Raw genomic sequence first — 24,807 nt, 5'->3', positions numbered from 1 at the left:
TAAACACATTTGGGGGGAAATTAAAATATATGCAACACTTTTCTATGAAACCTAAACTTATGTTACAGTTATATGCATCAGTTGTAACACAGCTAGGATACTAACTTTTACTAATTGGCACTTATAGAACTATGATTTCTAAAAGTTTTCTACAAACAAAATTACAAATTACCCAATACTTGAGAGAGCTGCAAATTGCTGAATCTTATGTTACTTAAGCACATGTATCTTGCCATCTGAGAGGTTGGAAAAATAGAGAACACATTTTATAGTGAAGAAGTGAGTATAATATTTGGGGACAAATACAATACAGCATATTAATTGTTGCCAAAAGTAGCCACATATACAACATTTTCAAGGATAGGTTTATTATGTAAATATATTGTGTAAACAATATCCACAGAAATTACTATGCTGCATATCATCTTACTTAACATTTTAATGCGCAACATGCGCAACAAGTTTTTTCTTGGGTGTATGTTTACTTCACACCACGAGAGGGCAGAAGAAGACTGTCAATGCTGAAAACATTTAAGTGTTGAAAAGCCCTATTGTTCCCTCCTCTTGGAAAAGAATTTCAGAAGATACATACGTAAGAGTAACCTAGATTCATCATTATGGAATACAAGTTCTTGAGTTACGCTGAAAGGATTCTTGGCTTTTTCCCCATATATGTAGGTATCTGTCATCTTTTTTTTTTTAAGTACTATGCAGAACACTTGGAGAACTGTGTTTCAGGATCTAACCAATGACTATAAACAGAGCCCAACTGCATAATAAAATCATTTTCCTTACTTGAGGTACTTTATTAAATATCCCCCCTTTCCAGAGAAACAGCTAGCTAGACAGTTCACAAAATCCCTGAACCAGCAAAGATGGTAAATTAAAAATGGCATCCAAAGGTAGTTATAATCAAAGCACCAGACATCAGAAGACCAATCCACAATATGAAGTAGTCACATTTTATATATCTTTGTATTAGCAGCTTAACTGTATATGATCTTTATGGACTCTAGGTGATCCTATTGACCAGGAGAAGGGGATTATAAAGAGGAGTTGATGACATTAACTGGGGCACAAGTTTAGCTACAGTCCTTTAGCTTTATAGTTTTTACCTGCAATATAAATAAATTGTATTTTTTTACATTTACAAACTAGCAGCAGCATGTGTGGGGGGGGGGGCACATATACTGTCTTCCCTCATGCTGAATCCCAGGTTAAAATGTTACTGAAGTGCCTTGTGGTGAAACCACTTAAGTAACAATCCTTTCATTAAAGCAAAAGACTCAAGAGGATGGAAAATAGCACACAGAGATGCTGTCTACAATGAGGATTGACAAATCCCAGTTGCCAGTTTACCATGGTGCTTAGAAATTTCATTGTGACAGCTAGTATTAGAAAATATGTTCATAAAAATACAAAGCCATGAAGACTGAAATATGAGCCTGGCTCCTAAATTTCTGGGTACGCTTCTAGAGGCAAAGAAAAGTTTTCAAGGCCTGGTCTACAATCTTTGACAAAAACACCATGTAGCTTACAACAAAATGAGAGGTGATTATCCCTTGCTGCTCCTCTGTACTGACCATACTTAGAGCCACACCTTTTTAAGGAAGATAAAATAATATTAAAACAATGCAAACACCCTAAAACAACCAATAATAGGACTAGGATTACAGAATTAGAAAACAGTGTAAACACAAAACTGCCTAGGCAAGATATACTATCATCAATGCAAACAGTGGAGTATAAAAGAAGACAATGCAGTAAAAGCAGGATAACAATAAACATATGACTTATCATCGATTACAGAGAACTGTGTGTTTTACTTGACAGGACTCGCATATCAAGTGAAAGCAGGTATACGGAGAAGAAGAAACTGGCTATATAGGTTTATTCTTGTTAGAATATAACGATCATAAAACTGTTTTTCTCTTACACTCAGTAAAGCAGATCATCTAGCTGGCTTGGAGTTACAGCAGAGAAGTGTTCAGTCCTGTGTTATCATTCTTACTTCTCCTTGCCATAAGTACCTGCTCCTTCAACTAATGGCATTTTCTACATTCCAATTCAAGGCTAAACAGGAACCAACAAGGACCTGGGACCCTGATTATGCATGGAAGACCAGCATATATTAATGCAACTGGGAGGGGAAAAAAAAACATGCCGCTGATCATACATGACAATCCAACACCTAAGCACCATGCTGGAATTTGCAATGTCTGAAATGGTTGAATAAGATGGATTATGAACTCAATGGGCCAGCTGAAAGGAGGATTCCCTTAGCTCACATCTCAAGTTTCTTTTCTCTGGATGAACTGGTTTGTGAAGGACAGGTGGCTATCCTGCCCCCAAAAGGCGTAACAGCCAATCAATTGTAAAGGCCTGAGCTAATCTGAATGCTGCTATAAGGTCGAATCACTTTTCAGAGAGCTGTTTGGATGTGGAGAAAATGCAGCAGTGAACAGCTTCTGGGCTGCCTCAGCAAGAGAGACAGAAGCAGTAGATCTGCCTCAAGAGGAGTGCAGGGCAGAGTAGCTCCATTGCAGAAAGAGGATGAATGATCATTTTAGGCCTGACTCTGGTGAGAAGACTTGTGTAGTTTGACTCTTAGGGAAAGAGTAGAGTATTTGCTTAAAGTCCTGTGTGCAAAAGAGAGGATCGAATCTGGCATTTAGACTGCTGAAGCATCTCAGAAATAACCAATTGTAAAGGGCCCTGAACAATAAAAGGATGGATAAATATAATTCAGAGATGGTTTTAAGGTTTAAAGTTCTGTGTTGTCATATGCTGAAGAATTTTAAATCCAATCTGCAGCTGTAACTAGTATATGCCTCAGCCAGGTTTTTCCTTACTCTGATTTTTAGAAGCCTGTGCCTGATGGAGTGTGCTTTTAAATTCATGTACCCTCTTTGTTGTTCTTTTTAAACTTTCACTTCAGGGCAGTGTCCTACTCACACACCACATTGTTCTACCTTAAAAAACCCACAGCTTTGGGTAAGCTGGACTCACCTGAGGCATTCCTAACAAAGTTGACAGCATACAAGAGGTGCACCCTAGTGATGTAAGAGTCCGTACATGCATGTAAAAATCACACATTACTAGTACAAAACTAGGGAAGCTACTAGAGAATATGCCATCCCTAATTGAGCACACACAAGTAACAATATATCCTTCAATGACACCCCACAAAATCTTGATTATTGGAGCCCAGGAATTGGAATGCAGAGTCTGTGAGTGGATGGTGCTGAAAGCCACAGCTCTTCTGGGTTTCCCTCTCCTCACAGGTGGCATTTCTGACCATGAGAAAGTTTATGCCCATGCTCAGAGGACCCACATAGAGTAATAGCAACACAGGTTGGGAGGATGCAGCGGGAAAGGGGATGAGGACAAAATGGCTCCCTCCTTCCATCCCCATTTCTTTCCTCACAACAACCCTGTGTGGTAAGTTTGTATGGTGACCCCAACAGTTTTCGAGAAAAGAGCCCTTCAAAGGTCCTTTGCACTGCCTTCCTCTGCAAAGCAACACTGGTCTTCCTTGATGGTCTCCCCATCCAAGTACTAGCCAGGGCCAACCCTGCTTAGCTTCTGAGATCTGATGAGAGTAAGAGCCAAAACACACGTTAAGAAAAACCTAGGTTCAGCACGTGTTCTCTTACCTCAAGGTTTGCCGGGATCTGTAGGAGTCCTGGAAGCTTAAAGTAGGCGTCCTGGAAGCTTAAAGATCTGTAGGGGTCCTGGAAGCTTAAAGTCCTGGAAGCTTAAAGGATCTGCAAGCGTCCTGGAAGCTTAAAGGCGTCCTGGAAGCTTAAAGCTTAAAATACAGGCGCCTGTATTTCCCTTTCCCTTTTTGCTGCTCTGTAAATGCTAAACTTTAAGCTTCCAGGACGCCTACAGATCCCAGCAAACCTTGAGGTAAGAGAACACGTGCTGAACCTAGGTTTTTCTTAACGTGTGTTTTGGCTCTAAGCTAGCCTGGGCACACGGCCAAACAATCACACTAGTCTCCAGACGCACCTTAAAAGTCTAACATTTATTCTACCGTAAGGGTCAGGTCTAATTTCATCAGATGCACATGTGCAGCCTGGCAACTGGTGGAGACATGTTGGTGGCATCCTGTGCTCAGAGAGGCAGCAGGCAAACAGGGCTGCCAGTGGGAGGCCTGGCTGTCCATTGAGCTCTGACCCAGCAAAATCTTTTCATCTTCAAAGCACCACTGGATTCCTGCCTCAATTGTTGTTGCAACAGACTACCTCTCTTGAGTCATCACATTGGCTCTTGTTCAATCAATGACATTTATTTCCTGCCTTATTTCTGAAATGCCATCTCAGTGTTTTATATATGTGTTTTAGTTCTAATTGGTTTTATGATGTATTTGATAATGCATTGTTTTAATTGTTGTTCGCTGCCTCGGTGGCTCTCATTGTGTAGAAAGACATGATATTAATTTTGTAACTAAAATAAATCCATTTATACACAACTAAGCCTTCGTGGACTGAAAAGGGGGATCTAGACCCCCAAAGTTTATACCCCAATATTGTCCGTCTTAAAAGCGGCACACATCCCCAGCTGCCGCAGACTAATATGGCCGCCACCGCCACACCATTTGCTGTGTGGACGGATCACTTTCCCCGCTAGAGGGCGGACGATCTCCAAAAGCCACAACGCAGCTTGTTTACCGAGCCGGTTGAAGCTTCACCTCCTCCACTGTCCTCGTTTACCCTCCAAACAATATGTTATCATGGGAGGCTGACTGTGATACCATTTTTTCCATATGTATTATATGTATGTATATGTATTTTTCCGTATGTATTTTTCCATAGGTATTATATAAAGATGTATATAATCCTACATAGCTCTATGAGTAGTTTCCTATCCAAATCAAATTCAAATATGAGAAGATTAAATTGTCTATATACAACATTCAGTGCAAATAATTCAACAACAGTCACCCTCGACCAGCTTCAATTAAAACAGGGCACTACACCCGTTTTGAAAACTAAAAAGGTCCGAACTGCCACTTCCAGACTGGATATTTTTTAACAAAACATACAACTTCGGGTTTTTTTTTAAATTTTAAAAAGTATCGCAGGGGGCGATTCAGGGCAAAAAAGGGCTTCTTCTCCCCCCCCCCTCCAAGCCGAAACACCCTCAGACCGAGCGGTGAAGAAACTGGACATTTCCCCCTTTAACAAAGGTTGGTTTCATCTTCTCTTTCTGCTCCTTCCCCTCGCCGCAAAGCAAAATTCTAACACCGTCTCTCTACGTGGAAAAGGCAGGAAGGAGCGCAGTCGCAACTTACAAATTCGAACGGCGATCCGTTCGGAGGTTCTCTGGGCAACAACGACGTAGTAGGGGAAAAACAGTCTCCGAATTCTTTGCGTTCACGCGGAGGCACCGTGACTCGCCCGTGCTCTGTGAGAAAGAAAATGGAACCTCGCCTCGCTTCCTGGCTTAGAGCCCAGCCGCAAGGGAGGGGGAGGGGAGGACTGGTGCTAAAAGCGTCCCGTTGCGGTGCTCACAGCGCAGCGCCCTGCAGCTTGTTTGCCAGGGCGGCTCTCCCATTCTTATTTGCTTTGAGCAAGTATCAGACTGCCTCAGAGACGGCAGGAAAAGAGAAGGTATTTGTCAACCCTTTCAGTGAACTCTTCTTCTGCCTGTATCCACCCTGGGAAGATCAGAGTCATGGAGGGCTTTGAAAAAAACAAAGAGAGGTTTGTGCAGCAGCTGGGAGCAATCAAGAATCCCATGGGAGAAATCCTTTGATCAAAATAATAAGCCAAGTGAATGGAAACCTAGGATAGGAAGGGAATGACTGACTATATCAAAATAATATCCTGTCAACAGCCCGAATATGAACAAGTCTAATTGTGGGATTCAATCAATAAGTCGATCTGGGATTCAGTGGCTACAGCTCTTTTTTTTAAAGTGATTCAAGGAATATGTTGAGGAGAAGCAAAAGAAAAATTTCTCACATGGATTTGAAACACCTTTGAAATGTTAGGCCTTAAAATGTAAGTCTTGTTAAGCTGAAATGTTAACAGTGAGGAGATTTTTAATTTCACCCATTCATTGTTTCATAGTGTAAGCTTCCTAAATTGTGAGGCGGGTTGAAAGATGGAGATCACAGACTTGGTGCATGTTGAAAAACAATCCCTTTTCATAAGCCAAGAAGTTGAAGAGAGGCATAGTTCAAAGGTGAGCTAGTGGTGAGTGATTGCTCTATATCTCCAAGTCCAAATTTGCAGATAGCCGGATTGGAAAATACCTTTGTGTGAGAAACTGGAGAGCTGCTGGTGGTCTGTGTAGTTGTTTCCTGTCTGCACAGAGTAATGATGGGCTGACTCAGAAGAAGGCAGCTATAATGAACAAAGCCAGGGCTGGATGGCTGCGGTTCCACCAGGAACTTGTCCAAACAGAAACTGACTTTGTGCAGCTTGACTTACTTGAACCAACTCAGGGCTCCAAATGAAAAGATGTGTTTACATAGCTACAACAGGTAGAAACTTGTTTGCTTATGCTCAGACTGCCTTTTTCAAGTGGCTGGTAAAGCTGAGTAGAATGTCTGCCACACCCGGAGTTGTTAAGAAAGGTAAAATCTATGCTAAGGATTACTAGGAAAGAGAGAGAAAACAACAGCTTGTATCATAATATGCTGTAGTGCAGCTGAATTTGGAATACGCTGTATACATTTGGGGTGCCCCTCCAATTTCAAAAATGATATAATTCATAGAACAAAATGATGGAGGCCTTGTGCTGTCGATGGTCAAAGAAAAAAAAGCATCTACTCAAGAAGAAAGGGAGTTCAGACCTTTTCAGTTTATTTGACTAAGAGAACATATGGCAGAGGTTTGTAAAATGAAGCATGGATTAGAAAAAGTGAATTGCATGATCTTTTTCTCCTCTCATAGTGCTACAACTCAGAGGCACCCAAAGAAATTGATGGGCAGTAAATTTAGATGAGACAAGAGAAATTACTTCACAATTAAACTAACCTGTGGAACTCACTGCCATAGGAGCTGATGAAGGCTACTATCTTAGAGAGTTTTAAAAGGGAATGAGATAATTCCATGGATTATAAATATGTACCTGACTGTTAGTTATGATAGCTAAAGGAAGAAACTTATCCATTTCTGGGAGGGGGGAGGGGAGGAATAAGAGAGGCTAGCTGCTTTCATGCTCTGCTTGGGGACTTCCAAGTGACATCTAACTGGCCACTGTGGGAATCAGGATGCTGGACTAGATGAGCCTGTGGTTTAATTTAAACTGAGTCTTCATTTACTCTTCTTTACCATCTAGTGTTTGCAGTTCAGAGGATGTAACCAGTTGCCTAGTAGTGTTGGGCTTTTGTAACAAAAACCTTATCTCATTTTTTCTGAAAATGTGGTTGCTTCATATTCACATTCATAATCAGTTATGGTTCATAGCACCCCCCTTCCCTGAGTATTTGGTGTAAGGTCTTTTCTAGTTTATTTTTTCTCAAGCAAATTAGAAGCTCCACCATTGAAGAATAGTTTGTCTGAAGGTAGGAGCTTTGATTCTTGAAAACTTACCCTCTGAAAATCTCATTGGTCTCTAAGGTGCCACTGAACTAAAATCATACAATAAGAGAAAGTACTTAAGGGGAGTCCTTTTTAAAGGAAGGAGGACAAGTGTCCATTTCCTGTTTGTGTAAACTTGCATGAATGCTTGAAGTTGAAACTGGCCCAAACTGATGTGAGGTCGTGGAGGTGGAATGCAACTGCGGGTGGAGAAAGTGTAAATCCTTGTTGAGCGAGAGGGAGAGAGACAGGGCAGAGCAAGTAGGGACTCAATGAAGTTCTCCCATGTGCTGGTCTGTAGCCAAGTAACTACAGGGTCAGCATCTGTACATCCTGGGGAGTGAACATTTCATTCTCTTGCCTTCCATTGCTGATCTCCTGCAGCTGCCTTCTCTTGCTCCTCCTCCCTATTATTGGGGGAGGAGAGGAAATGACAAAGCAGCTGGCTAAAAGAGAAAAGCCGTTATGAAGTTTCGTTGCCAAGTTTGTTTGATGGCTTCATTGCAGGTTCTTTTATTGTCTCCGTGTGCGTTTCCTATAGGCTAATAGTGTCACATGAGAAGGACTACAGTCTGAGGCTTGGACTGTTGACTTTCAAACGACTGCGGCAGGGTTTTATGGCCTTTTGAAAGTTACTGAACAACAAACGGGACTGTGCTCGGAACTTAGGGGCAGGCAGGTTTTCAATTAAGTTTGTCAGATGCTATATAAATACCAAATACTATTTTTTTAAAAACAAACATTACAGTTGTAGATATTCTGTAAATAAATTTGCTCAGTTTGGAGAGCAAATTGTAGTAAAGTACACATGCAAGAACACAGCAGGACTTGAGTCCGATGGCAGATATCTGAAAAAGGGAGCTCTAACTCTTGAAAGGTTATATCTAGAAAATCGTGTTGGTCTCAAAGGTGCCATTGGATTCAAACCCTGCACAAATCTCCTTTGGTATAGAACTAGTTACACCGTTCTTTGGATGCTGGCTGCAGTCACTTTTTCAACTGGTCTTTTATTGTATGTTAAATTTAGGTTGTAGTAACTATGTGATTACACAGGGTGGGGGTGGGGGGAAGCACTGAGTGCCTCCATCCAAGCAGGAGAAGAAAGCTTTTTCTTCACTTGATTTAGCAGCAAAGACATTTCCAGGACAGAGAATGTGGCTTCCAAACAATCCTTTATTCATTAAAAATAAATCATTGGTGGAGGGGGACATGGTGTCAACGCGGAGCAGGAAGGACACCTAAGGCAGGGTCTCTACCCCCCCCCCCATATCGCTATTAAAACCGTCACAACAAAAAGAAACAAAGTAATTATGGGAAAGAAGATGTCAGAGAAAAAGAGGCACCAGGTAAAAGCAATAAAAAACTTACAGGACTTTTTTACAAGCCAGGAAATAGCATTGGAGTCAGGGAGACAGCAGGGAGAGGAAAACAAAATGGCAGGCGCAACTAAAACTGCTGAAATAAGCTCACCCTCCCAACAAGACAGTTTTACTGAACTGTTAAAATGAATGGAACAAAACTTACTTGACAACATAAAAATGCTATCACAGCAATTTACAGCACAAGTTGCTGAAATGAAAACAAATAAATAAGGTGACTCACAGTGCTAATAGAGCAGTGGAAATAAGTAACGCAGCTCAGATAGAAGTCAAGGAGCTTCAACGTAAAAATACTCAACATCAGGAAAGATTATTGATTGGAAATGGCTATAAGATAGAGGAATGTTAAATTTAGAGGATTTAAAGAAAATATTAATGCAAATGAAGAGTTCCCACTGTCTTTCTGGCCTCATGGCTAACAAATCAGCTGCAGTGGAACGAGAATGAAGACGAGGCTCCAAAAATAAGAAAAAGCTTACAGAGTAGGTTCAAGGAATGGTGGAAAAAATAAGTTCCCCAGAGACATTATAGTTACATTTCAAGATGGAAACATCAAGAAAATGATTCTTGTGACAGCCAGAGTGAGGGAAGCACTAGATTACAACGGAAGCCCAATATTAGCCCTCACTGATCTACCACCAGAAGTGCTGAGCAAAAGGAGAGAATTGAAAAGAATGACTGAAGTACTAAGGGAAGCCCAAATAAACTATAAATGGACCAATCTTGTTCAACTAGAGGTCACACATCAAGAATAAATCTACAGAGCTATCGATCAAGATTCTGGAGAAGCACTTCTTAGAGCCGTTGCAATTGTGCCCCCAATAGAAGCGGAGAGGAACACACAGAAAAGAAGAATGCTATCTTCTTTATCCCCCATTAAGAATAGTAAAATACCAGTTCATTTGAACTAGCAGATTGTTCTCAATACACAGGACATAATTTTTCATGTTGTGAAATAAAAAAGAAGCATTTAAATAAGATATCATGGTGGTGGAGGGATAGGGGGGTATTGCATTTAGCCCTCGTTGTCTTTTCCTGTTTTTGGAATTGATTTTTTAAACCAATAATCTGTTGGGTATTTACCTGCAGGTCACCGAGTCAGGATTGTCTGAATGTTGGGGTGGGGGAATGGAGAAAGGTGGGGGTGGAAAGGGAGGGAATGGAAGAACAGCAGAACGTATGGTTGTTAACTATCTTTAGGGGGGAAAGAGGGAGGGGGAAGGGAGGGTTTGTTCTAGTTAAGTTGTAGTGATCTAATGATAGTTACATATTATTATCTTTTCTCTTATCATCTTTAAGTTCAAGTCTATGACTAAAGTTTGATTATCATTTTGTGAAACATATCTTTGACTATCCACTAGGAAGAAACCTTGTGCATTATACTAAACATATTTTACTATGAACATTTATCTAATATTATCTTGGACTTGATATCTTTAAAAGCCTTGTAACTATTTGCATTTGTAAGCATTGTTATATAAAAACTTATAAAAATAAAAACAAATTTTAAAAAAATTAATCATTGGTAAGCAGATGTTTGTTGGAGAACTTGTGTCTTACCTTATATAAGACTGTGTTAGTCTGCTCTCTTGCACCAGTTAGAAAGCATCAGGAAGAAACATGAATATATTTTGCTTGTAAAATCAGACAGAATTTAACGCAATGAAGTTTGGCAATTCTGCTAGTTTATACTTTGACTGTTGCTAGGGTTATAAGTTTTTGGTTTCAAAACCCTGGGACCTGGATTGTTGAACTCTGGGCAGAGTGGGACCAGAATCGTGTGGGTTGTGGCAGAAGCAGAGCCCATAGCAAAAGGTAAATGTCTGTCTTTGGCTGGTGCTGGCAGAAACAGGGAGCTGACTCCTGTCCTTGGATTCTAGTGCAGAATGGAAGTGGGTGGAATTGCTGGGCTATGAGTGTTGCGTCACTGGGTTGCCATGCTCTCAGCAGAGCCTGTAGAGAGCAACTGTACAGGAAGCTCCCATATACACTTTACACAGCAGTCTGTAAAGCAGTAACCTCACCAACCCAAATTCTTGCCTGGGATACAAAGTTCAAACAAATGCAGCAACAGCAAAATAATACTGTTGAGTTTCCAGAAAGTTAAAAAAAATCTGGAAAGCAGCTGCTGAGCTTTGGAAAAACTAAACCACGCAAGCCTGTTTTTCTGATCAGTGTGCAGTCCATGTAAATCTGCTCCGTAGCACAGTTCAGATCCTATTTATGTTTAACATTAAGGTCAATTTATTTATTTACATTATTTACAATCCCCCTTTCTCACTGAGACTCAAGACGGATTACATAGTGTAAGTCAATATGATCAATGGCTGGGATATTCAATAAACAATAAATAAACCATAGCCACTGTTCTCCTTTCCTCCTGCTCCACATCAACTACCACCAACCTCTGAGGTACATTAGGGTGATAGTGTAGGCCCAAGGCCACCCCCCCAAAAAAATCCATGAGAAAAGCATGACGCTGAAGTTGGTTCCCAGTTCCTGCTTCCTTATTCACAGTTCCTAGTTTCTTATTCGCAAAACCAAACATAAAATATTAGGGAAGTGAAAAAGCTCTGCACCACAAAATAAAGTTTGTAAGGGCACATTTTCATCTCCGTATACAGAAGACTCTGCCCTCTATGTAGACCAATACTGGGCCATTCTACAAAGCCAGTTCTTGAGTTAACAGCTTAAAAGTAGGCTGCCCCAGAACAAATCAATAATCAGAAAGGGGGACAGCTGCAGCAGAAAAAAAAACAGTGAAGAGGACATGAGCTAGTGCTGATCCAAACACTGGTTTTGGAGGTAAGACCTTCTATTTGACTTGCCTCCCAGAAGCTTGTATTAGGAATAGCTGTGAATAAGGAACTGATAGGTAGCCGGTGGAGTGACTGTAGGATGGGAGTGATGTTCATGCTCCTGCTCACTCCTGATAACGGTTGAGCTGCAGCATTTTGCACTAATCAGAGGCTCCTAGTTAGCTTAGATGGGAGACCTATCCTATAACATAATTCTCTTAGCGTCTTTCTGATGATGCACATTTATCCTGGTGCGCCTGCACGGACACACCAGGATAAAAAGGACGGCGCTAGCGGCAGAGGGCCAGGTAAATCTGCCTGGCCCACTGCCACAAGGGTTCATAGTCCAGGTGGAGGTGGAGGAGGGCAGCAGCGGCGGTGGCAGCGTGGGAAGGGTGCCGTGCCTGCAAGCCTCGGTGGAGCTGCGGTGGGGCTGAAGTGCCCGCTGCCCTCTGACTCCCACCAACCCTCCCTCCTGCCTCTTAGCTCTCCCCAGATCCCCCCCTTGCCCCCTACCTGCCATCCCTCCCCCACTTGCCTGCCAGCAAGCCTTTCCCAGACTCCTCTACCTGCCAGCCAGCCCTTCCCACCCACACCCACCCCTGCCAGCCCTCCCCAGACCCAGCTTTCTAGAACCCATTGTATTTATTTGCTCAACAGGCTCTGTTTCTAGTGTATAATATTATAATACTCAAGCCTTGATGTTACCATAGTATGGATCCAAGTGGCCAGGTCGACTGTGTTGAGATAAGAAGCCATTTTCCAGCCGTGACGTTGTGAAAAGCATTTTTTGCCACTACCTTAACTGGTTTTTCTAGTAGTAGCACTGGATCCAGTATAACTCCTAGGCTCTTAACCAAGAGCCAAAACACACGTTAAGAAAAACCTAGGTTCAGCACGTGTTCTCTTACCTCAAGGTTTGCCGGGATCTGTAGGCGTCCTGGAAGCTTAAAGTTTAGCATTTATAGAGCGCCTGTATTTTAAGCTTTAAGCTTCCAGGACGCCTTTAAGCTTCCAGGACCTTAAGCTTCCAGGACGCCTACAGATCCCGGCAAACCTTTAGATAAGAGAACACGTGCTGAACCTAGGTTTTTCTTAACGTGTGTTTTGGCTCCAAGTTGGCAAGAGTCAAACAAACTCCATCAAAAGTGGGGTGTGCAATATCCTTCAAGATCTCTGCCTTCCCAACAAGCATCACTTCATTCTTGTCTGGGTTCAATTTCAATTTGTTCTTTTTCAGTCAATTCACCATGGCTATCAGGCAGCGATCTAAGATTTCTACTGCATCCTGTGGGGACTTAGATAGCAAGATATAGAGTTGAGTGTCATCTGCATATTGGTGACATCCAATTCCATAGGTGCGAATGAGTTCTCCTAAAGGCTTTACATAGAGGTTGGATAGCATAAGATTGCACCCTGCAGAACCCTGCAAGATAGCTCCCATTCTAGAGACAGCTGATCTCCGATGGCAACCCTTTGAGTCTGTCCCATGAGAAATGATTTAAACCAGTCCAAGGCACATCCTTTGATGCCCACTTCTGTTTCTAACCACTCAACAGGATGGCATGGTCTACTGTGTCAAAGGCTGCAGACAGATCCAGGAGGGTGAATAAGGAGGCATGGCTTTTGCCTATATTCAGATGGCGATCATCCCCTAATGCTACTAGTGCTGTTTTGGTCCCATGCCTTGGTCTGAATCCTGACTGGAAAGGGTCTAGAGCACTAGAGTTATCCAAGAAGGTCTGGAGTTGGTCAGCTACTGCTTTCTTAATCACTTTGCCTAGAAAGGGCAGTTAGAGACTGGGCAATAATTGACCACATCATTTTTGTCTAGGGGTGGTTTTTTAAGTAGTGGACAGATAGCAGCCTGTTTGAGCTGCTGGGTCATCTCATTCTGGTCTTTTTTCTTATTGCCTTCCATCTTTCCTAGCAGGGAGTCTTGTCCTCTCACGACGTGACAAATGAGATGATAGCTTCAAATTGTGTCATTTTAGCTTCTAGGGAGAATTCATGCTTGATTAGATCTAGAAACTACTTATTTGTCTTTTTGGCCATCCAAGGTATCTGTAAAACTCTCTTCCAGTGCCACATTTCAAATGAATCAATTTTCTTCCTGTCAGTTTTCTTCATTGCGCAACCTTCACAATAAGGTAGTAACCTTTTCTGCTGTACTGGGGAGAGTGAAACCCCTATGATTAGTTTCATGCGGGTAGCAGTGTTAGTATGCAGTAGAAAAGCAAGATTTGGGTCCAGTAGCACCTTACAGACCAGCTAGATTTCCAGGGTATGAGTTTTCAAGAGTTATTTCTTGTGGCTGGAGCTGTAACTTTGCTGCTACTTCCCTCTTTTCCCCTTTCCCTTTGGGGGAGGGGAACAGGAATGTTTGGCATCTGCTACTTTCTTCCTTTTTTTAAGTTTAGTGTTGCCAGTTCCCCTCCCTCCCCACAGACTCTGACAGAAGCAAATTTCTTCTGAAGAGAACCAAGTTCTGAGGAAATGCCTGTAAGGGGCAAAGTGCCTCTGAACATTCCCCCACCCACCCCCACACACAGAGGAAGCTTCTGGGCCTAGAAATGAATCATCAACCAACACTATGGCGAAAGCATGGGAGGAAAAGGCTTGAGCCGATCTGCAGGCAAGCAGCAGCTTTTTTTAAGAACTGGAGTTTTCAGATGGGTTGAAGTCACTACAACAAGAACAGCCCATGCCAGTTCAGTCTTCCAGGTGCCTCTCAACTAAATCTAAGTCACAGGGGGATCCAGGGGACAGGGAAGTTAAAATGGACCTGGGAACTAGCTGAGCAGCCTCTCTAGTAACCCAATCAACAATAGAGGAATCAACTGCATAAAATGAGTTAAACGTCCAGTTTGCTCCTGCCACTAGCAACATTGAGTCCTGAGCTATGAACCAGTTCCTTAAACATTATAACTGTCAGGCTATGGATGACAGGGTACAGCAGATAGATCTCTGGAGCACCACATCAAGACACAGGTTCTTGGATAAATGACTTTTATTCAGAAATCAAATCTTTTCTATATACAGGTCCATAGGACTACTTAGAAACAAGGCAACCAACTAAGCAGCAAGAGTAGAAGTTGACAGTAATGACATCATGTGAGAGATCTTTCTCTTTTACACTCTAGCTTACTCCTTTCTCCCCCTCCCATTGTAAACAATACTTTGACGCTTTTTCAGTTTGAAAATTACTGAAATACAACAAAAGAAGAGGGAAGTGACTTTACCGGGGGGAGGAAAGTTAAATGAGAAATTCTAAGCAACTATTTTATTTGACTACTATATGTAGTATTAAGTAATAGAGGTGTTATTATAAGAATTATAAGGATAGAAACTAACTAATTTTATCTCTGGCAGATAATTGTATAATGGAGAAATTATATAACTAAAATAGAAGGCGGAAAGAAATATATAGTAACATAAGGAATATGAGTTAAATTGATTGACTTATGCCGAATGTATATTGAGTTTATAGAAGTACCTAGAAATATGTAGAGTATGGGTCAAATTGATTGATTATTCATGGCAGACAACTGTATAATGGAGAAATTATATAATCAAAATAGAATGAATATATTGTCGAAGGCTTTCACGGCCGGAGAACGATGGTTGTTGTGGGTTTTCCAGGCTGTATTGCCGTGGTCTTGGCACTGTAGTTCCTGACGTTTCGCCAGCAGCTGTGGCTGGCATCTTCAGAGGTGTAGCACCAAAAGACAGAGATCTCTCAGTGTCACAGTGTGGAAAAGATGTGGGTCATTTGTATCTACTCAGGAGGGGTGGGGTTGAGCTGAGTCATCCTGTAAGAGTTTCCCAGGGTGTGGAATGCTAATGGCGGGAGACTTCACTGTATCCTGAGGAGGTTCTTTTGCATATGGATTGGTACTTGATGTGCTAATCTTCTCTGCAGGGCTATTGTCAGGGATAGAATGTTTTGTTAGCCTGGTGTTTTTCAGAACTGGCAACCATGCTCGGTTCATTCTTAAGGTTTCTTCTTTCCTGTTGAAGTTTTGCTTATGCTTGTGAATTTCAATGGCTTCCCTGTGCAGTCTGACAAAGTAGTTGGAAGTGTTGTCCAGTATTTTGGTGTCCTAGAATAAGATACTGTGCCCTGTTTGAGTTAGGCTATGTTCAGCCACTGCTGATTTTTCAGGTTGTCCAAGTCTGCAGTGTCTTTCATGTTCTTTTATTCTTGTCTGGATGCTACGCTTTGTGGTCCCGATGTAAACTTGTCCACAGCTGCAGGGTATACGGTATACTCCTGCAGAGGTTAGGGGGTCTCTACTGTCTTTTGCTGATCGTAGCATCTGTTGTATTTTTCGGGTGGGTCTGAATACTGCTTGAAGGTTATGTTTTTTCATAAGCTTTCCCATCTGATCAGTAATTCCTTTGATATATGGCAAAAACACTTTTCCTGTGGGAGACTGTTTTTCTTTGGTTGTTTGATTCATCCTGGGTTTGATTGCTCTTCGGATTTCATTTCTGGAGTAGCCATTTGCCTGAAGTGCGTGGTTTAGATGATTAATTTCCTCATTGAGAAAGTGCGGCTCACATATCCGTCTTGCACGATCCACTAATGTTTTCATTATGCCTCTTTTTTGTCGGGGGTGGTGATTGGAGTTTTTGTGTAGGTACCGATCAGTGTGAGTTGGTTTCCTGTAGACCTTGTGACCTAACTGAAAGTTTGCTTTGCGGATGACCCAGGTATCCAGGAATGGGAGTTTTCCCTCGATTTCTTTCTCCATGGTGAATTGTATGTTCAGGTGGATGTTGTTGAGATGATTCAAAAACCCCATCAATTCTTCCTCCCCATGGCTCCAAATGATAAATGTATCATCCACAAACCGGAACCATACACTAGGTTTGTGGGGTGCTGATTCTAGAGCTGTTTTTTCAAAATGTTCCATGTAGAAGTTTGCTATAACTGGGCTGAGGGGGCTCCCCATGGCCACCCCATCCATCTGTTCATAGAATTCGTTGTCCCATTGGAAGTAACTGGTTGTCAGGCAATGGTGGAATAAGGCTGTTACATCCTCTGGGAAAATCTGATTAATAAGTGCAATAGTGTCTTTTACTGGAACCTTGGTAAACAGGGATACAACATCAAAACTGACAAGTATGTCTTGTGGATTGAGTTTCAGAGAACTGATTTTGTTGATGAAATCTGCTGAAGAATGAATATAAGCTAGAAGGAAGTAAAGAGCAACATATAGAGTACAAGTTAAATTGATTGACTTATATTGAATGTATACAATGTTTATAGAAGTACTTAAAGTTATGTAGAATAAGGGACAAATTGTTTGTCCCATATTGACGAGACTAGAATGAATAAGAATATAGAGTACAAAATTAGACAAATGATTGTTATTATTAAAGAATATACACCAGGAATGTAATACTTAGTTGATGAGTTAAGTGGGAAAGGGAATAGAGATAGCACTGTGTTATAATAGATAAGCTTAGAAGAGAATGAAAGTATATGCTTAATAGAATAAAATAAGTTTGAAATGAGTAGGGGGAAAAATGGATAAGGGGTTGGGAAACTGTTGGAAGTCAACAAAAGGGGGGGAAAGGGAGGGGGTTAGAACTGGAATATTTAAAGGAAATTGATTGTAATGGATATTATAGTGATTTCTAATCCAATAAAATTTTTTAAAAAATACTTTGACGCTTTTTCTGTGTGAGAAGGTTTCACGTATTTAAGATATCACATTGAGTACAGAGGAAGCAAGACACAGCACTGTCTGGAAATGAGTACAAGGTCATAAACACAGTTACAGAAATCACCTGTGAAAGTCTGAGAGAAGAACAGTTATGCTACCAGTAATTGATATACATTGGAACACACTATGTTTACCAGAAAGAAAACCAATATTGGCATGGATGGCGCTCAGACATGACATTCTGCCCCCCTAAAGATGGCCTCTCCCTCTAAGGCCCCGGTTTGTCAGGATAGTGTTTATGAAAGTTTGAAATTAATCTGGGTGCATTCATATGGGACTGCTCTACCCATTCTCCGTACGATTCATCAAATTCTTTCCACCTGACTAGGTAAAAGAGTTTGTTGTGCTTAAGTTTTGAGTCTAGGATTTCTTCCACTTCGTAATGAACATGTCCATCCACCAGCATTGGATGTGGGGGCCCCTTTTCTGGATGCCACTGATCAGGTAAGGGGGCCCTTTTCAAAAAAATGAAGTGGAACACTGGGTGGATTTGTTTTAAGTTATTTGGACGTTCAATCTATACAGTCACAGGATTAACTTCTTTACAGGAAAAGGTCCTAGATATCTCCATCCAAGCTTCTTGCTAGGTTGTTCCCCTTTTATTTTTTTGGTGGAGATGTATACAAAATCTCCTGGTTTTAGTTCCCATTGTTCTGAGTATTTTGTATCAGCAAACTTTTTGTAATCCTCTTTGACTTTGTCCAAAGTTTTTTGAATAATTCCCCATTGGGAAATTAAATTAGTCCACCACTCATCTAGATCTCCTCCAATGTTCCCTCTAAGCGGTGCAGTGTTGTGAGCCAGAAATCCAATTTGTGAGCAGCAACTTGCAAGTTGTGAGCATGCCTTTTCGAAAACCAGAATCCATTTGATTAAAAGACTTTTGATTTAGGTTGTCTGAGACATTGGTATTGGGTGCCATCAATATGTTGATAACACCCACTTAGGCATGTGGTTCTCAAAAGCTTATGCCTCAATAAAGTGGGTTAGTCTTAAAGATGCTACTGGACTCTTTACTATTTTGCAACTACAGACTAACATGGCTAACTCCTCTGGATCTACAGAGAAGAAGAATTGTGCATCATCCAGCCCCGCAATGCACTCACTCTCTGGCTATTCCCTTCTACCTTTTATATAAAAAGGTGTTGTGAAGCATGCCTGCAAATGGCTCAGACACCATTTCTTTCCCCAGGCATCAGTGTATTGCCAGAGTTTTCTTTGCATTTTGGGCAACATCAGGCAGATGAGCTTCAGTAACGGTTCCTCTTTGCCCACAAGCAAATCCTAAACAGAATGTGACGTGCAGTCATTACTCCCTCTACCTCTGCTCTGTCGATTGGCATTTCCTGTCTCTTCTGTGGCCAGGTCTGCAGAAAGAAGAAGGAAGCTGGCTGAAGTTGCAGGGGGAGCACCTATTTAGCTTCCAGCTGAGAGCTGCTCATTGGAACGGCCTAGAACTGGCCTTTAGCCACCCTAGAGGCTTCATGGCTTTAAAACTCTTTCCTTTTCTCTTTGTGAGTTCTGGTCATGGAATCTTTGAAATGAAATCAAGTCATAAAGCATAAAGTCAGCACTGAAGTCCTGCCTTCTCCTTGCTTGCCATTCTGTTTTATTACACTGTATTGCAATGATCTATTCTCCCCTGAAGATATAAGCAGATTGCAATTGATGTACAAAAATACTGGTAAAACTGAGGCCGCAGCTCCCCACTCCCCATGGAGTAATTTAACTAGAGGACAGCCTGTCTTACCAGCATGTGTAAAATTTCCAGATTCAGACCCTAGCTCTGTCATGAATTTTCCTTGCCATGCAAGTCTTTGTGACTAGGAAGTCAATTTTTTGTGTGCATGTAAAATAGATTTCCTTAGTCATGAATTTACACACACAAAAAAAGAGTATTTCCCTACCTGGAGCTGGCAACCCTAGGAGTGTGAAACACTACCGCCATCTCCTCTTCCTCCTCCAGCACCCGCGCTGGGCCAGAGAGGCTGCTCGGTGGGCTGGTGAGAAATAGCATGGGTGCCTGCCGCTGCCACCTTTTCCTCCAGCACTGGACCAGAGAGGATGCTTGGCGGGCTGGCGAAAGGCCTTGGGGATACCCACCGTGGCTCCTCTTCCACACCAGGCAACGGACCTGGGTAAGGCCGCGCGGATGCCTGCCTGGGAAAGGCCACGTGGGCGCCTGCCTTGGCTCTTCCCCTAGAGCCCGACAAGGGGCTGGGGAAAGGCCGCGCGGGTGCTTGCCATGGCTCCTCTTCCAGAGCCCAGCGAGGGGCCAGGAAAAGGCTGTGTGGGCGCCTGCCACAGCTCTTTCCCCTGAGCCTGGCGAGGGGCCAGGGAAAGGCCACGTGCCTGCTGCATCTCTTTCCTCCGAGCCTGGCGAGGGGCTGGGGAAAGGGCATGCGGGCACCTGCTGTGGTGCCTCCTCCAGAGCCCGGGGGAAAGGCTGCCTGGGTGCCTGCTGCGGCTTTTCCCTCCCCCCCCTGAGCCTGGTGGGGGGCCGGAGAAAGGCTGTGCGGGTGGCTGCTGCGGTGCCTCCTCCAGAGCCCAGTGAGGGGCTGGGGAAAGGCCACACTGGCGCCTGCTGCAGCTCTTCCCACAGAGCCCGGTGATGGGCTGGGGAAAGGCTGCGCAGGCTCCTGCTGCAGATCCTCTTCCAGAGCCCAGTGAGGGGCCAGGGAAAGGCCGCATGGGTGTCTGGCACTGCTCTTCCCCCCCCCCGAGTCTGGCAAGGGGCTGGGGAAAGGCTGCATGGGCGCCTGCTGCGGCTCTCCCCTCCCCAAGCGTGGCGAGGGGCTGGGGAAAGGCCGCGCGTGGGTGCCTCCCGCGGCTCTTTCCCCCGAGCCTGGCAAGGGGCTGGGGAAAGGCCACGCAGGCGCCTGCTGTGGTGCCTCCTCCAGAGCCTGGGGGAAAGGCTGCCTGGGTGCCTGCTGCGGCTTTTCCCTCCCCCCCCGAGCCCGGCGGGGGGCCGGAGAAAGGCCGTGCGGGTGGCTGCTGTGGTGCCTCCTCCAGAGCCCAGTGAGGGGCTGGGGAAAGGCCACACCGGCGCCTGCTGCAGCTCTTCCCACAGAGCCCGGTGATGGGCTGGGGAAAGGCTGTGCAGGCGCCTGCCGCGGATCCTCTTCCAGAGCCCAGCGAGGGGCTAGGGAAAGGCCGCATGGGTGCCTGCTGCGGCTCTCCCCCCCCCGAGTGTGGCAAGGGGCTGGGGAAAGGCCCCGCAGGCGCCTGCTGTGGTGCCTCCTCCAGAGCCTGGGGAAAAGGCTGCCTGGGTGCCTGCTGTAGATACAATAAAGGACCAGGTCCTTTTACAAAAAGTATATTCAAAGTGCAAGTGCTATAAATAGTGAAAATTCATACACATGTAAATTCATATCCGTACATTCATTCCATAGTCATCACAGATTTGTGAGGGAAAATACATTCATATACATTGAACGATAGGGCTATGACTCCATAGGTCTTTCCATAGGTGCTTATACAAGGTATTGTGCAAAGACTAGCAGTCCTGGGTACTTCCAGAACGATGAGAAGCGACACAGTTGGAAATAAAAGCAAGGTTTCAAACCAAGCCCAATCTGGGGCCGGCTTCACACTGCGGATTTCGTGATTCCTTCATCAGGAGCGTGCAGTTTGCTTCATCAGGTCAGGACCAAGCACAATCCAACGTTATTTCCTCACCAACACTCTCAAAAGCCCATAACACGGCGGCTGTGCATATTCGGCCCCAGTCCCACTCCGACCCATCGTGAGTGCCATTGGTTCACCGACATACGAATTAGCTAGACATCTGGCCGATCTCCTGCAGGACCACATCGGGAAAACCTCGTCTTACATCAAAGATTCAGCAGATTTCATCAACAAAATCAATTCTCTGAAATTCAATCCACAAGACATACTTGTCAGTTTTGATGTTGTATCCCTGTTTACCAAGGTTCCAGTAAAAGACACTATTGCACTGATTAATCAGATTTTCCCAGAGGATGTAACAGCCTTATTCCATCATTGTCTGACAACCAGTTACTTCCAATGGGATAACGAATTCTATGAACAGATGGATGGGGTGGCCATGGGGAGCCCTCTCAGCCCAGTTATAGCAAACTTCTACATGGAACATTTTGAAAAAACAGCTCTAGAATCAGCACCCTACAAACCTAGTGTATGGTTCCGGTTTGTGGATGATACATTTATCATTTGGAGCCATGGGGAGGAAGAATTGATGGGGTTTTTGAATCATCTCAACAACATCCACCTGAACATACAATTCACCATGGAGAAAGAAATCGAGGGAAAACTCCCATTTCTGGATACCTTGGTCATCCGCAAAGCAAACTTTCAGTTAGGTCACAAGGTCTACAGGAAACCAACTCACACTGATCGGTACTTACACAAAAACTCCAATCACCACCCCCGACAGAAAAGAGAGGCATAATGAAAACATTAGTGGATCGTGCAAGACGGATATGTGAGCCACACTTTCTCAATGAGGAAATTAATCATCTAAACCACGCACTTCAGGCAAATGGCTACTCCAGAAATGAAATCCGAAGAGCAATCAAACCCAGGATGAATCAAACAACCAAGGAAAAACAGTATCCTACAGGGAAAGTGTTTTTGCCATATATCAAAGGAATTACTGATCAGATGGGAAAGCTTATGAAAAAGCATAACCTCCAAGCAGTATTCAGACCCACCCAAAAAATACAACAGATGCTACGATCAGCAAAAGACAGTAGAGACCCCCTCACCTCTGCAGGAGTATACCGTATACCCTGCAGCTGTGGACAAGTTTACATCGGGACCACAAAGCATAGCATCCAGACAAGAATAAAAGAACATGAAAGACACTGCAGACTTGGACAACCTGAAAAATCAGCAGTGGCTGAACATAGCCTAACTCAAACAGGGCACAGTATCTTATTCCAGGACACCAAAATACTGGACAACACTTCCAACTACTTTGTCAGACTGCACAGGGAAGCCATTGAAATTCACAAGCATAAGCAAAACTTCAACAGGAAAGAAGAAACCTTAAGAATGAACAGAGCATGGTTTCCAGTTCTGAAAAACACCAGGCTAACTAAACACTCTACACCCGACAATAGCCCTGCAGAGAAGAATAGCACATCAAGCACCAATCCATATGCAAAAGAACCTCCTCAGGATACAGTGAAGTCTCCCGCCATTAGCATTCCACACCCTGGGAAACTCTTACAGGATGACTCAGCTCAATCCCACCCCTCCTGAGTAGATATAAATGACCTGCCACATCTTTTCCACACTGTGACACTGAGAGATCTCTATCTTTTGGTGCTACACCTCTGAAGATGCCAGCCACAGCTGCTGGCAAAACGTCAGGAACTACAATGCCAAGACCACGGCAATACAGCCCGGAAAACCCACAACAACCATGTTATACGCATATTCTGCAAAATCAATAAAATCCAACCAATTGTCTTCTTGGTAGTTAATGTAGCATCTTAGGAATTGTTCAAGCACCTGTTTTGTGTGTTCTGACTGTCTGTTGCTTTGAGGATGATAGGCGGAGTGAATTCCTTGCTCGATTCCTGCTACTTTAAGACGCTCCCGCCAGAAGTTGGCAATGAATTGTGGACCGCAGTCAGATATCACCTTGCTGGGAAATGAGTGCAGTTTTACAATATGTTTCAAGAACAGGCTGGTTTGTTTCTTGGCTGTGGGAATTGTAGTACAAGGAATAAAATTAGCCTGTTTTGAAAAGAGGTCCACCACTACTAAAATGACTGTGTGTCCTTTTGAGGGAGGAAGATCAGTAATAAAGTCCATTGAAATCACAGCCCACAGTCTGGGAGGGGTTTCTAATGGCTGCAACAGTCCAGGGGGTTTCCCCTTCCTTGATTTTCCCATTGTACACACTGAGCAGGAGGATACATATTGAGATATCTTTTCTCATCGCTGGCAACCAAAATTGTCTTTGAACTAAGTGTAAAGTTTTAAGATATCCCAAATGCCCAGTGTTTTTTGCATCATGACATTGGTGCAAGATTTCTTTTTTTAAGTTAACTGGGGGCCAAGCTACAAGTGACGAATGACACTTGAACAGCAAGTGGATTGAGTGGAGGGCAAGTGAACAGGGAGAAATACACTTGCTGTTCAAGTGTCATTCGTCACTTGTAGCTTGGCCCTCAGATATAAAGTTTGCTCCCTTTGTACCAGTGGCCATCCCCCCCCCCACCTGTTTCAGTTCGGCTTTGGGCACATTTCCCCCCTCCTTTTCAATCTCTCCCTTTAATTTCCCCATTCTGAGAGATCGGGTTTCAGGCTGCTCTGCATTTTTGCGGCTTGGCTACATGTTGTCACCACTCCTCCCAACTGAGCTTGTGAAAAAACTGTATCAGTTATCTCCTCCCTCTGGCTGTCATGTTGGGGCTTGTGTGAAAGGGCATCTGCTAGGAAATTCAACCGCCCAGGGAAGTATTTCAACATGAAGTTGAATTTAGAGAAAAATTCCGCCCACCTTAATTGTTTAGCATTTAGTTTCCGGGGGGTGCGTAGTGTCTCCAAGTTTTTATGATCAGTCCATACTTCAAAAGGCACTTTAGTCCCCTCTATCCAATGCTGCCAAGTTTCAAGGGCTAGTTTTACGGCAAAAGATTCTTTTCCCCACACGCTCCAATTGCGATCAGTCTCAGAGAATTTCTTAGAAATGTACGTGCAGGGGTGCAGTTTCCCCTCATCGTTAGGCTGTAAGAGCACCCCTCCTACTGCCGTGTTGCTGGCATCCACTTGCACTACAAATTTTCAGTTCTCTTCAGGGTGCTGCAGAACCAGTTCAGAAATAAACAGCTTTTTTAGGTTTTGAAAAGCCTCTTGGCACTATACTGTCCAATTCAATTTAGCACTAGGTTTTTTCCTTTGCAGCCCTTTCCCTTTTGTTTTTTAACAAGTCTGTTCAGGGGAGGGTGATTTGAGCAAAGTTCTTTATGAAGGGTCTGTAAAAGTTAGCAAACCCTAGGAATGACTGCAGTTGCCTCCTTGTTTCGGGGGCCTCCCACCCCACTACAACTTAGATTTTTGCCGGGTCCATTTTCAGTCCTGGGTGAGAGATTCGGTACTCCAAAAATCCAGCTACTCTTTATGAAATTCACATTTAGACAGTTTCACTGGCAGTTTGTGTTTCTTTAGGGCAGTCAGTACCTTTCTGACCAGTTCCACAAGCGATTCTTTATCAGCAGAATAAATCAACCCATCATCTAGGTAAACAACTACACCTTTGTACAGGTATTCATGCAGTACCTCGTTGATTAAGTTCATGAACACCCCTGGCACCCCCTGTAACCCAAAAGGCATTATGAGGTATTTGAATTGGCCTAGGGACATA

At 43.4% G+C, this 24,807-nt stretch overlaps 1 protein-coding gene and 1 long non-coding RNA gene across 2 annotated transcripts in view; one reads left to right on the top strand and one right to left on the bottom strand.

The window, feature by feature from the left end:
- LOC129328439 (C-type lectin domain family 2 member B-like) overlaps positions 1-5,423 on the bottom strand; it is a 46,231-nt gene extending 40,808 nt beyond the window's left edge. Inside the window, exon 1 of the mRNA XM_054977503.1 lies at positions 5,300-5,423. The gene's annotated coding sequence lies outside the window, so the exon portion shown is untranslated. The remainder of the gene's footprint in view (positions 1-5,299) is intronic.
- A 71-nt stretch (positions 5,424-5,494) lies between these two features.
- Positions 5,495-24,807, top strand: part of LOC129329268 (uncharacterized) — a 68,703-nt gene continuing 49,390 nt past the window's right edge. Inside the window, exons 1-2 of the long non-coding RNA XR_008596942.1 lie at positions 5,495-5,618; positions 6,081-6,195. This is a non-coding gene — a long non-coding RNA (uncharacterized LOC129329268). The remainder of the gene's footprint in view (positions 5,619-6,080; positions 6,196-24,807) is intronic.

This window comes from Eublepharis macularius, chromosome 4 (assembly GCF_028583425.1).
Source record: "Eublepharis macularius isolate TG4126 chromosome 4, MPM_Emac_v1.0, whole genome shotgun sequence".
Taxonomy (NCBI): domain Eukaryota; kingdom Metazoa; phylum Chordata; class Lepidosauria; order Squamata; family Eublepharidae; genus Eublepharis; species Eublepharis macularius.
This window is presented reverse-complemented; position numbering and strand designations above follow the sequence as displayed.